This window comes from Chiroxiphia lanceolata, chromosome Z, assembly GCF_009829145.1.
Source record: "Chiroxiphia lanceolata isolate bChiLan1 chromosome Z, bChiLan1.pri, whole genome shotgun sequence".
Taxonomy (NCBI): domain Eukaryota; kingdom Metazoa; phylum Chordata; class Aves; order Passeriformes; family Pipridae; genus Chiroxiphia; species Chiroxiphia lanceolata.
In genome coordinates this window covers 13,618,627-13,631,312 of record NC_045671.1, presented here as the reverse complement: position 1 = coordinate 13,631,312, position 12,686 = coordinate 13,618,627, and positions in this window count along the sequence as shown.

Sequence of the window (12,686 nt, the reverse complement as noted above, 5' to 3'; positions counted from 1 at the left end):
AATCTAATGAATACAGTGTAAAATTGAGAAAGAAGAGATGAGACACTGAAACTATATACATGTTTAACTGCCTGCAATCACCAGTGTGGCTGTTTCAAAAAGGAACTTTATTTAAGACATGGTTAGCTAACTTTGACCTGTCTTGTAGGGTCAAATTATATGGGGTTTTTTTACACAGACTTTGGGGGAAAAGATCCATGGACTTCAGATGTGAATTTTGTATGAAAATTTATAAATGCAGATGTTTCCACAGCCACTAGAGTCTGGGGCAGCACAAAAGGAGCATTATGAGTTTCACTTGGAATATGAAAAAAAATAGCAAGAGAACAACCAATCATGACAATGATGATTTTCATAGCAGGGACTGTCAATTAGAAAGTCTACTGTAGCTAATTAATATTATTTTTTTTAATAGTTTGAAATATTTCAAGTGCAAAATAATGCAGGTGTAAGCAAACACTGTCTTTGTCTATTGTTTTCATTTCAGACACCCTGCAGCATAGCTTCTGATGCAATGGTAAAAGGACAGGAGCCATTTGTTGGAGGTTCATCCTGTTGTTACTGTCACTATTATTCATTATATTAATATATAAATTATATTTATTAATATAGTATTGCAAATAATAATAATAGTTCCATCCTCTTCCCCTCTTCACAATTCCTTTGATTCTTATCCTCTTCTCGGTTTCTTCCTTTCTTCTTGGGCTTGTTTTCTCTACCTCCTCTTTGCTTTGCTCTTGGCATCAGTAGCCATGGGGAGGAGAGGAGGCAGGCAACAACCTGGGCTGTGGAAAACTGCCCAGAGAGTTGCAGGGATGACCTCTGACCAGCTCCATGGAGGGATTTATGGATTACAAGCTAGTGAGTGAGTAGCAGAAGGAAAACCAAAGGTCCCTGCTCTCAGCAGCTGGACCAGACGAGGTTGCAGAGCACTGTGGTCTGAAAGGAGCTCTGTACTTTTCAGTGTATAACTGGTGGTTGAGGCACAGAGAGTCAGTGCAGCCTTGCTTTCAGAGATCTTTTGCTTTTCTCTCTTGTTTCTGAAAAACTGTATACTCTCTGGACTGACAGATTGCAGACCTTATTCATAAAAGTGAGTTCGTTATCCTTCCCTACTGGTCTCTCCTCCAGCACAGCCTTTATCAGCTATTTCGTTGTATCTTGAATGAGCTCTTCAATGAAAGTAAATAAAAAAGGCATCTAAAAAAGGTGTATACTTAAAGATAGCTGTTTAAGTGGCTTTAATATTACTATGGATATGGTAATAATGTGAGTGGTAAAAACATGAAATGCCATATTTGCATCACCTTTTACAATATGTATGCTATTTACAAACCATGAAGTACTTGCCTGTATATAATGCCATCTGATGCAAAATGCAGCTTGTTAAATTTTATGGGCCAGATTCAGTTCTAAGCTGCATGAGCAAAGCCAAACTAATACCACTGTTTTTCCTTTCTCTAGATCTACACCAATATAAACCAGGAGAATCTGGGTCTGCACGTTTCAATTACATATTTCTGGAGATTTTTTTCCCTGGTAACTAAAAAATCAGTCTGGTTTTTCATTCATTTTTTTATACTGTGTTTACTCCATTCAAATAAAAACTATACTGCAGAAATACAAACTGTAGATGGGAGACATGAAATGGAAGCTAGTGCATCTGCCTCAGTATTGGACTCTGCTAATATCATTTGTTGTTATTTTTAGAAATATGTACAATAAAGCTGACTACCACATTTCTGGTTGAAAACACATTTGTATGACATTTATGCTTAAATATTGTAAGTATTTTATTTCCAATACTTATGGAAGTGTGCATGTTTATATGAATATGCTTATAACTTATTTTTTTATTTATGAGTGCAATTTTGTTTATTAATCTATTTCTTTGTCAATGTTATACTAATTAGGAAAAACAACTAAAATACCCAGCTGCTTTATATGATGTCCTTGTATGTATACTTTTAACATCATCACACTTCAAGGCTTTGCACACATATGCGTGTTCCTGTTTAGCATTTGGATTTAGCTTATTGATCAGCAAAAATACTTACAATCTAAAGGACTGTTACTTGAGGACATACTAATATGCCCAATATAAGCAAAACCTGCTTTATTTTCCAGCACAGAACTCATGTTATTAAAAAGAAAAGGTGGGAGGGATTGCCCTTTTAGTATCTGGTCATTTCCTTGTCACTGGAGTCCTTTCAGTACAACAGTAAGAAATAACTTATAAATGTCAAAACAGCCATGTGATCTAAGTAAACCGAAACCCTCATTTTAGAAGTATATAAGCTTCCATCAAACAAAACATTTAAGCATGTAATGTAGAAAGTAAATAAATGGTGGCTATTTTAGGAAAATGGATAAATTATATATATATATATATATATGGCATTTACTTGCTTTAGTAGAAATATTTAAGTTATGATGGTCTGATTTGTTTTTTTCACTAAAAATCCCTTGTTCCCATCTAACACAGGAACACAGAGAGATTTATTCTGGTGATGTCGTAAAAAGTAGGGTCCATCCCAAATATGTGCCAGAGGTACTTTGTGGAGCCTCAGGTTAAGCAGCTGCTTAACTTCATCTAGACGTGTGGAATTACTAAACTCCTGACTGCTTTCAAGACTGACTAGCAGGTAGGTATTACTGGGAATATTAGATGACTGTGGGTACATTTGAGCTGGCAAAGACTTACTCCCTTGAACATGACAATGTTCACGCTGCACTGATGTGCAGATTAGTAGAAGACCATTTTCACTCACAGACACCAGCAGTTTGTCCAGCTCACACTAACTGCCATCAAAGGAGCTGGGTGGGGGCATGTACACATCAGCTCTCAGAGGGGTGAGCTATGCATCACACAACTCTCAATGACAAGAGGATTTTGGCTTGCAAGGTCAAGGAGGTTGGCCTCCTGTGAACTGGAGCAATAGAGAACTGGGTCACGACCCTGTAAAGATTTGTGCACATGCTTACTTTCAAGCATGTGATTAGGTCCATTGTTTGCAGTGGTGCAGTTTGCATACCTAAATTTAAGCACACACATAATCTTCTGCAATTGTGATTTTTTATTACCTATAGCTTGAAAAATATTTTGGAGAAAAGTAGTATTTTCTAGTTGCCTTTGATATTACAGTCAGATATCTTTCTGTAGCAGTAAGAGTACATTAATTCAAATCTAAACTGCAAGAGGCATACTGTATCAATCTGAAAAGGAAGACCAGGAAAAAACCATAGTCCAAGCTTTAAAAATCTAAATTCCAGTTTTTAAGTAGCCCATAAATAAAGCCTGTTGCAAAATGCGTCTTATAATTTGTCTCTATCTCTACTTTCAACTCTAAATAGATGCAGCTCTGGATTCACTTGGGTATCGGAGGTCATGGCCAAGGTGCTGTAGAAGTGTTTTAAGAAGCTTGGTTAATCTTTGCCAGCACTCATGCTGGCTCTAGCTAGTGCTTTGAAATATCATTTTCATGTTCACGCAACTAAATTAAAAATGCCAAGCCTCGGTCTCAACGTTAATGGAAACATATAACAAAAACTCTGTTCCTTTACTGAAGGGAAACATGGACATAAGTTAGGAAAACTTAAAATAAAACTTCTCTAGTGGAGTGGTTTTATTTTTAAAAAGACTTCCAAAATGCACAGTTGTTTATTTTCCAATGACTTACTTATTCTTTTGAAGCCCTTCAAACTGGTTTCATACCATTCAAAGTGGGATTACACAATTTACAAGAAAAAAGGATATTAAAAAGAGACATTTTTCCTTTACATTGAAAACCAAATTAACAAGTTCAGGATGTGGTTTATAATCTCCTTTCAAAATCCCTGAAGCCCTCTGAGGACCCTTCCTATGCAGCCTTTGTAGGCCATACGTATGCTAGGATCACCAGATCCCTCCACCCAAATTCAGACAACAATTGAACAGCAGCTTATTGTAGGACTGGGCCATTTCTTTGATGCAACACAGAACAAATGGACTTTATAGAGCATAGTCTGAGAGATAAATTAATATAAGGATGTTATCTTAATCTCACATATTTGCATCGCCCCAAGTATTTAGTCTTGGACTCAGTGTCATTTAGTAGCCTCTCATGACAATTTGGAAGGCAGTAAGGATTGGAAGATAGAAATGAATCCCATACGATACATGCTGTAATTATAAAAGAAATAATAAAGGAAATAAAGGAAAAAATTACATTATTACTATATATAAGAATATTTCCTAAGACATCAACCATAAAAATAAAATTGTGGCTTTATATAACAGAGCCTAGCTCAGATGGGAATTTATTAAGCTCATGACCATGCCCACAATCAGAGAATTCTGCTGATTAGCAAATGCGTGAAATTTTCCCCTTATAGTAAATATTTGAACTTCATAAAAAATGCTTAATTCTACTTAAGACAATACTGTCATGGTCCAAGTTAAGACTACGTCTACTTCAGCACCCAGATGAACAAACATTTTCATTATTAGGTCCAAACGGAAAAAGTAATAAAGAAAATTTGTAAATCACAAAGTAACTGAAAGATTAAGCACTCTTCTTTATTACGTATGCAAAACAATCATTTGTAACTGCTGGAGGTGTTACCAAAATCTAATTAACATATTTTTTAGTGTGATTAAGTTAGAAGACTAATTAATTTTCATCATTCACTTACTTTCAGAACAAGCCTAAATAAAACTTTTAAAAAAGGACCTAATATAAATAAGTCTAAAAGTCTAAAAGCAAAGATAAAGAATTCGTTCTTCATCATATCACCTGGAATAAAGCATTATTTCATGCATTTTTTCAGAACACATTTAAAAAAACAGCTACGGGTATCTTTTTATGACTGAAAGAAGATTTAATAGGAAGGAGGTTAAAAAGTTAAACCAAAGTAACAATAGCACTGAAGTGAAAGAGGTATTTTCTTTTTCATGCACATTGTTCTCCCTCAGAGGTCTGTCACTCAGCAGAATAGAAGTACTTTGACTCATGGGTGGCGATGTACAGCCTAAGCTTAGCCTGAATCCTCTCCTAAAGGCTGAGTCTTGCAACCAGATCCTGACAACTTCCCTACAGCACTATAGCATGTTTCACTAATATGAGCTGATAGGATTAGCAGCAGGCAGCAATTACAAACTCTTCTTTGTGAGTCTTGAAGAGTTTTGATTCCGGTGTCAACTGATGCTGTATTTCAGATTTCTTTGGTGGTAAAACCTAAACCCTGAGTATTGAGATTAGATTTACACAGTTCAGGACAACAAAACAATAAAGGATACTAAGTTGTTTAAATTGAAGTATGCCTATACTGCTTTATTACCAGTAATGCACCCTCACTCCCCTCCAATTACTGGGACTATTCACAGGCCATAATATAGTTGACTGGGAATACTGCTAAAGACACTAAAGCAAGATTGTTATCAGCACTTCGGCACCCATTTCCCAGTCTAATATCCAAAGTAGCCAAGGAAAAGCTTTGGAGTCTGCTTGACCCTGAAGAGATTTTTTTCCTGGAGGTAAAAATGTGTTCACATGTAAGGTTTTGATATTGAAACTAAATAAAACATAAGAAAAAGTAAATAAACAATGCAAACATTCAATCTCCTTTGATCAAGTCTGCACACAAACTGCAAATAAAAAATGTGAACCAAAAGCAGTGGTGTTATTTTAAACATATGTGAATATTCATTAAGATGAAAAATATTAGTTTTTATTCCATCAAACTGCACACTTAACTTTAACTGAGTTGTTTTCTTCTGATGGACAAGTATCCATGTGCAAGTTGGTATGAAAACAATCTAGATATTTAACTTACACCAAGTGAGGACCATATAGATGGCTTACCTTAGGGCTGCTTCCCCAGATGTCTGCCCCCACTCTACACCATGGCAGGTGAGCCAATTTCTTTCTTAAAATTGCTGACATATAGATCATCAAAACTTTACCTTAAAGTACTGTGTTGTAATCGGTGATAGCCATGTGGGAGCCAACCAGCTCCCTCTGTATCCACGAACTGGGGGAGATAGACAACAAGTTCACCAGTCAGTACCACCTGTCGGTGACAACCCAAAGTAGCATTTATTAAACTGATTTACTGTTTGATGAGTGCACCTGTAAGTGAAAATGGAATGAAGGCCTTCAGGTTTTAATAAAGAAGCCTTGCTGAACCCAAATGGAGCAGTCGGAAGACGCTGCTATCTCACAGACTCCCGCTTCCTTCTCTGTTTGTATTTGCTTGGTAGGAGTTGAGAGCAGTAACAACATTGGGTTTGCAGAAATACGCCATATAGACAAGCTATGGTAATGGGGTGCAGGTCCATATTCTGATGACTGTGTTACAGGATCATTAAAGGGTGAACATCAACAGCTGGGACAGGAACAATTTCAGCCCTCTAATACTGATCTGCTGACAAAGTCAGAAACCTTAATGTAAGGACACAGTCAAAATCGGGAGACATCAGGTTTAAGCCAGTATGTCAGTGTAAGAAATTATATTAAAGTAAAATAATCTCCCATTAAGTCAGTACAAGTTTTTATACAGACCTAGTACACACTGGGTTTAGAAAATTAATCCTGATAAATTAGGGTATAGGTCCTTTTAGACACAAAATATCAAATAATACATTGCTGTTTCCTGAATGTCTTCACATGATTATCAGAATTAGAACCCTGCGCAAAACTGCTGTGAACAAAAAGATGAATTTGCACCATCCATATGACTCACGTTCACGTTCCAGTCTGCCGTTTCAATGGTAGTTCCTAAATCTTTGAGAATATAACAGAAAGTAAAAGTCTGGAGTTTTAGCTTTCTTGCATTTTTCAAAATTTGCAATTTTCTCTCTCAGATGTATAAAAAGAGTGACTTGGCAATAACTTTGTTTTATCTGTAAAGCTGTATTCTTTGAAAGTTGGTACTCCTCACTGACCTCAGCAATCAGCTAAAATTATAAGTTAAAGACTCTGATGCCCTTATATGCAACAATTTTAGAACACTCCATTAGTCTCCTTTTGTACCTAAAATACACGAATCCATCTATGTCTGCCTGCATATCTGCCCATTTATCATGTGGTATCTGTTTTACGACAAGAATAGTGACACCTGGAATGTACGAAACATACTTATCAGAAATTTAATATGGCTTCCATATAGTACAGGAGTTTCTGGGGCAAACAAGTTATTCTTGACAGTTTGGATGGATGAGAAATCTGTCACAAATTTTCCATTTCAAAGGGAAGCCTAGACGTATCTTGTTGCATTTCCAGAAACAGAACAAAGCAATACTTCATGGTTAAGAAATGGGTGTGAGCCAGCAGTCAGCACCCTAGGGTGAAAAGTCAGATCTGCCTAGCAGTTCCTCAGTTTTCAAGCAAGAGTTTTCCAGCTCCAAACAATGAACAAATGAAAAAATACGTAATTCTTAGTAATGAAGAGGCATGCTCACCTCTACTGAATCCTTCAGTGTGCTCCAGGCAAAGCACTCTCTGAGCATGTCATAAAGAGAGCACTTGGTGTAACAACTGAAGAAACCTGCAACACATCTAAAGTAGCCTCTCATTTCTATACAGCTGTAAAAGCTCTGCAGTAAGCCCCTGAAAGAGAACATTTATGTGTTTCATGTTAATTTAAAATGCTTGAAAGCAGTCAAAAGAGAGGCTTAGTCCTGAAGAAATCCCAGTCTTAAATCCCCCTTAAGCCAGGGCATGTCTGTGATGTTGCCTTTTACTTTTTTTAACAACTGCAATTCTTTTGTTACTTCAGTAATGTTATATATGTTTCATGCAGATTTGATTTTTCATATCACCTTTTAAGGGGTGAGTCAAAATTTACTCAGCATCCTCAGAAACCCTAATAGCCTGGGCAAGCTTTCAGCCAGGACTTAATATTCTTCTGTTCTTTGTATGTGGAAGCTTCTGTCCCCATGAGTCTGTGCACAGTGAGCATAAAATGTGGGTGGAAGCCCTTTATAGCACATTCCCACTTCACTTCCGAGTCCTTGCCAAAAGTCTCTTGGCAAGGGCTGTGAATTTGTCAGGTTTTCAGATGGAGCAGCAGTGGCCAACCATTCTCAGGTTCTTCCTTGTGCAGAATCCAAAGGAATCTACAGTAACACTCTTCCACTTCAGTGTTGGGATCAAGACTGGAGGCTTATTCCATAGGAACTACAATAACTGGAGACAAAGGCAGTTTTATCTTTTCTCTCTGATAAGTCTCTTTATGTCTCACATCCCTTCTGTCCAAGACTGCAAAATGAGGAAAGATTGTTCTGCAAAAGTCTAACACCAGTCAGAAATCTGAACACTGAAAACTGCAATTTCTGTTTAGTTTATGCAGAAATACTACAAGCAGGGCAGAGGATGGGAGTGGAGGGGAAGGTATTTGTCCTTTGATTAAAAGTTATTTGAACTAGAGGGAACGTTTTTTTTTTTTCCTCCTGTGAAGTACCAACCATATTGATGGTACGCTCATTGAAACTATATTAGTAGTGAAAGGACAGACTTGTCCACACAGCTGTTCTGCTGAACCCAGCTGTCCAGCAGCTCCTGCATTCAGTAGCTGATTTTATACCAATGCGAAGGTTAATGAACTGTTTTCTACTCCTTTCCAGGAGCAAATGTCAGCCCTATAGAGGTTCATCGCTCACCAGAACTCAATCTGGAGTCCTAGTCTGGCACAGGAAGACTAATAGACTAATGCATTAATTCACTGAGCCTCTCTGCCCTCAGACTGGTTGTGCATTTTTTAACATGAACTATAGCAGTAGCAGCATTCAATCATATCTTCATTTACCTTCCAACTATGATTTCAGAATGCATACAAAATTCTCTATATCCAAATTATTGCCATCAATATAACTACAAACTACTGCAGAAGAGCAAGGGAGGAAAGAGGAAGGCTTTTGGATTCAACTAATAAACATAAATGCACAAAAACAAGTACATCACAGCTGGCTGAATCCCTGGACAACTAAATAAAATGAAGCCTTGTTTAATTTTTCCCAAGAATGATTGGCCTTGGTTACCTGCCAGCAATAGGTAAGAGAGAGTTTGCCTGTGTTTTTTCCATTGCATAGAGGATACTTTGTGCTTAGTCACAGAGTTCATGACCAAAAGTACTTTTTTGACCGTTCTCTCCCAAAATTATTCATCATAACTGGACAGTCTCACTAATGAAATAGGCAATATAGGTAAGGTTATATTCTTTTTGGGGTGAGTATCTATTCTCTGTGTGTTGGGAAATAAGCTATGATTGATATTAAGTCTGCAATGCAGAGGAATTAGAAGAAGTGTACTGCTTAAAATATATATTTGTGGGTTAAGAAGGAGCTGAGATGAACAAACTACATCTATGGATTAGTCATTGGTAAAGAAAATGGGAAATGGCTAAAATTTTTGGCTTTGCTTCTCCATGTCCCAGGAAGCAGATTTGAGTTGATGCATTACAGAAAGTATGCTGAACCTTTTTCCTACTGAAGGATATCAGTCACTGGCTCAAAGCAGGGAGTGCCCAGAGAAAGAATCACAACTTGTTCCAATGACGTAGCTTTGAGACTTGAGTGTGCAGCAATATCACTCAAGCAGAGAGCTGATCTTAGCATATGAAAATTTCAGGTCACAATGGAGAAATAATGAAAATTAAAGTAATATATACAATAACTGTTTCACATGGTGTCTTGGCTAGTTTACTTCTGGTGACATTTTAAAAATCTGAAACATGAAAAAGAAACCCAAGCTCTTTTGAAGTAATCATGTGAAATTTTGCACTTTAATCCTTTTACTTTCAGTAAAGTCCACAGCTTCAGTTGAGGTCAAGTCTATCAGCAACTGAGCAGTTCCCTTTCTGTTATGTCAAGAGAAATACCTTGAGATATAATTACATTATGAATGGCTAAAACAATCAGGGAGTCAGTGGTGGGAAAAAATATGCAAACTAGGCTGTCCTAATTGAATTGTTCATTTGGTTTTGCCTGTTTTATGGTATAAGCAAAAGGGTAAAATCCTCTTTTTCATCATTCAGGATGAAAGTTTATTTGAAGTTGGAGACTATAGCTGCCTTTTCACAGTAAATTGACCTTGTTCCACGCAGCCAATGTCATAATGCTCTGCTTTATCTAGGCTGAGAGAGAGAAAATCGCAAATTGCTTCTGCATGATTAGTTCTGCCACTTCAAACGTGTTTCTTCTGAGTTGGCTTCCACACTTGCTGCTAGAGATATGTGCCGCTGGGAAACCCTAATCTGTCTCTGAACTTCTCTGATTTAGTAACCCTTTACCAGCCAGTCTCTTAAGTCACTGAAATGGCTCTTGTTGTGAACAATAGAAACTGCATGGAAAAAAGCGAAGACATTAATTTTAGTCATCTGTTTCTTGCTTAGCAGATGAAGTTCTTTCAGATCAGTGGAGTTTTCATAGATATGTATTTATTTGTGCTTTTGTTGACAAAGCATTTCTCTTTCCTATATACATTATGCCTCAACGAATAAATAAATCTTGGATTTTTTTCATCTTAAAATACAGGAAGATACTTACTTCTGTGTCACTAAATTGCTATTTTAGTATCTCGTGATTTGTTATCATCTATTTAACTCTGAATTCAATTCGTTACTCTTAGTTTTGCTGCTAGAAGTATGTTCCAAACAAAAAATCCCAAGGCAGTCAAAGTTGAAGAAAATCCAGGATGAAAATGGCTGCTATAATGTACTCTTTAAATAAAAAAAATTTCTAACAGCCATAAAAATTTGTATAGAACAAGACAAAACTACTCAAGTTGTCCCAGTCAGGAGATAAACATTAAAAACATGTAGAGTTGACAAAATATCCGTAGGTAGTAGCCTAGCTTAGACTTTTAGAATTATACATAGTATTTTTGTGTCCAAATATAGACACTGAGGAAAATACAGAGTGATGTTAGCACTAGAAATAAAACTGTCTCACTACTTAGTTTCTCTTTGGACAGGACATCTGTACAGTTGTACTTTACAAAGTTAAGGCACAATGCAACAAAAAGTCAATTTGTCAGACTCGAGTTGCTTTTCCTCCCTGCTAACTCTGCCTGATACTACACATGCTACATCATTAGAGCAAGAGAATCACAGGGATTATCCACATATGGAAAATCAAGTCCACATTCTGGATATTCACCATAAGGCCATAGGACTGAAGTGCTTATTTGATCTATTGTGATTGAAAAATCTGAACTATTTGCATTTAGAAATTAATCTTTTACATATTATTGAGTTTCTAACATGAGCATATAGGGCTAAACTTTGTGTGCTGCATCATGCTTAGCCATATTAATTAGTTCTTATTCACAAGTTCTTATTCACAAAGGCTGTATTAGCTCTATGAAAAAGAAAAAGCAAAGAATTAATTATATGCCATGGTTGACAATCATTTTCACTGAAAAAAAAAATCATATATTTATTTTTCAACACAAACCAATCATTGCAGTTGATTTCCTTCTAAAAATCCAGACCAGTTACTACATCACTCTATGAATTACAAGCACCTAGTGATTTTTTTTCCTAGTGAAGTAGAGCAGCAGTAACAAGCCAAGCATGACAAGTATTTAAAAATAAATTGCTTGATAAAAAAAAAGAAGAAGAAGAAAACACCAAATTCATGTGACAAGATTCATGCTGAAGCAGTGTTTTCAGATATTTTTGACCAAAGAAGGATATAACAGTTTAAAGGTGAAAAGGAGTATGGGGAATCTGCTACCTGACAAATAAGTCTACGTATCAAAAGGTTTTGCTAACCAGTCTGACACATAATGGCACATGATGTCAACTACTATTAAAGGCTTTACAAATGATGACAGCCTGGAGAAACAAGAATTGCTTTCCAAGAAAAGAGTTTCTGTTGAATTCTGTATATTATTCCCAAGCATTAGAAACACATCAACAACAAGACTGCAGTCAGAAACTAAATTATTTTTACAGTCACTGTTCTCGTGACTATGCACAGGCCTCTGTGCCAGGAAGATTTTAATCCTAGATCCCCTTAGAGTCTTCCACTATTGTGAAAAACACTTCAGATATTACATCCATTTCCACAATTATATCTTTCCATTAATTTATAAAAGTAAAGTAAGTACTGATCAAAGTATTTTTTATTATGGTATATCAACAGGTCAAATGGAATTTAAGGCACAAATCTAACAAAAAGCAGATAATTTATCAAAACTGTTGATTCAACTATGATTTTGAATTGATTTCAGAGAAAGAAGCACCTTTGCCTACTGTGGCAGTTACAAACCTCTGGTCTATGTTTCAGTACAGATAAATTGCCTGTGCAATTGCCAAAATCTGCAGATGATGACTTTAAACACAGAATAGAAAATTTCTGTGTAGTAAAATCTATTAAATAACCTGAGGACTTTCCATTCATTCAAAAAAAGATTTCACTAGGTCCTTACACAATAAAAATAAACTGAAATGTTTGCATTTTGTAGTGTTTCATCAACAACCACCATGGTTTTTTAACTAAATGTAGAGCCTCCAACAGGCTTCCTTGGAAGCTCCTGGCAGTCAAATTTTCTGTATTTCAAGGTAAGCTAAGGATAATTTTTAGTCTCCTTGAGGATATTAGAAAAAGAAATGCCCATCCTCTCCAAAAACCCAAGAAGCAATATTTTAATGACTTCATCTGAACAATTTCAGAACAAACTTCATAGTGAAAACTAAACATA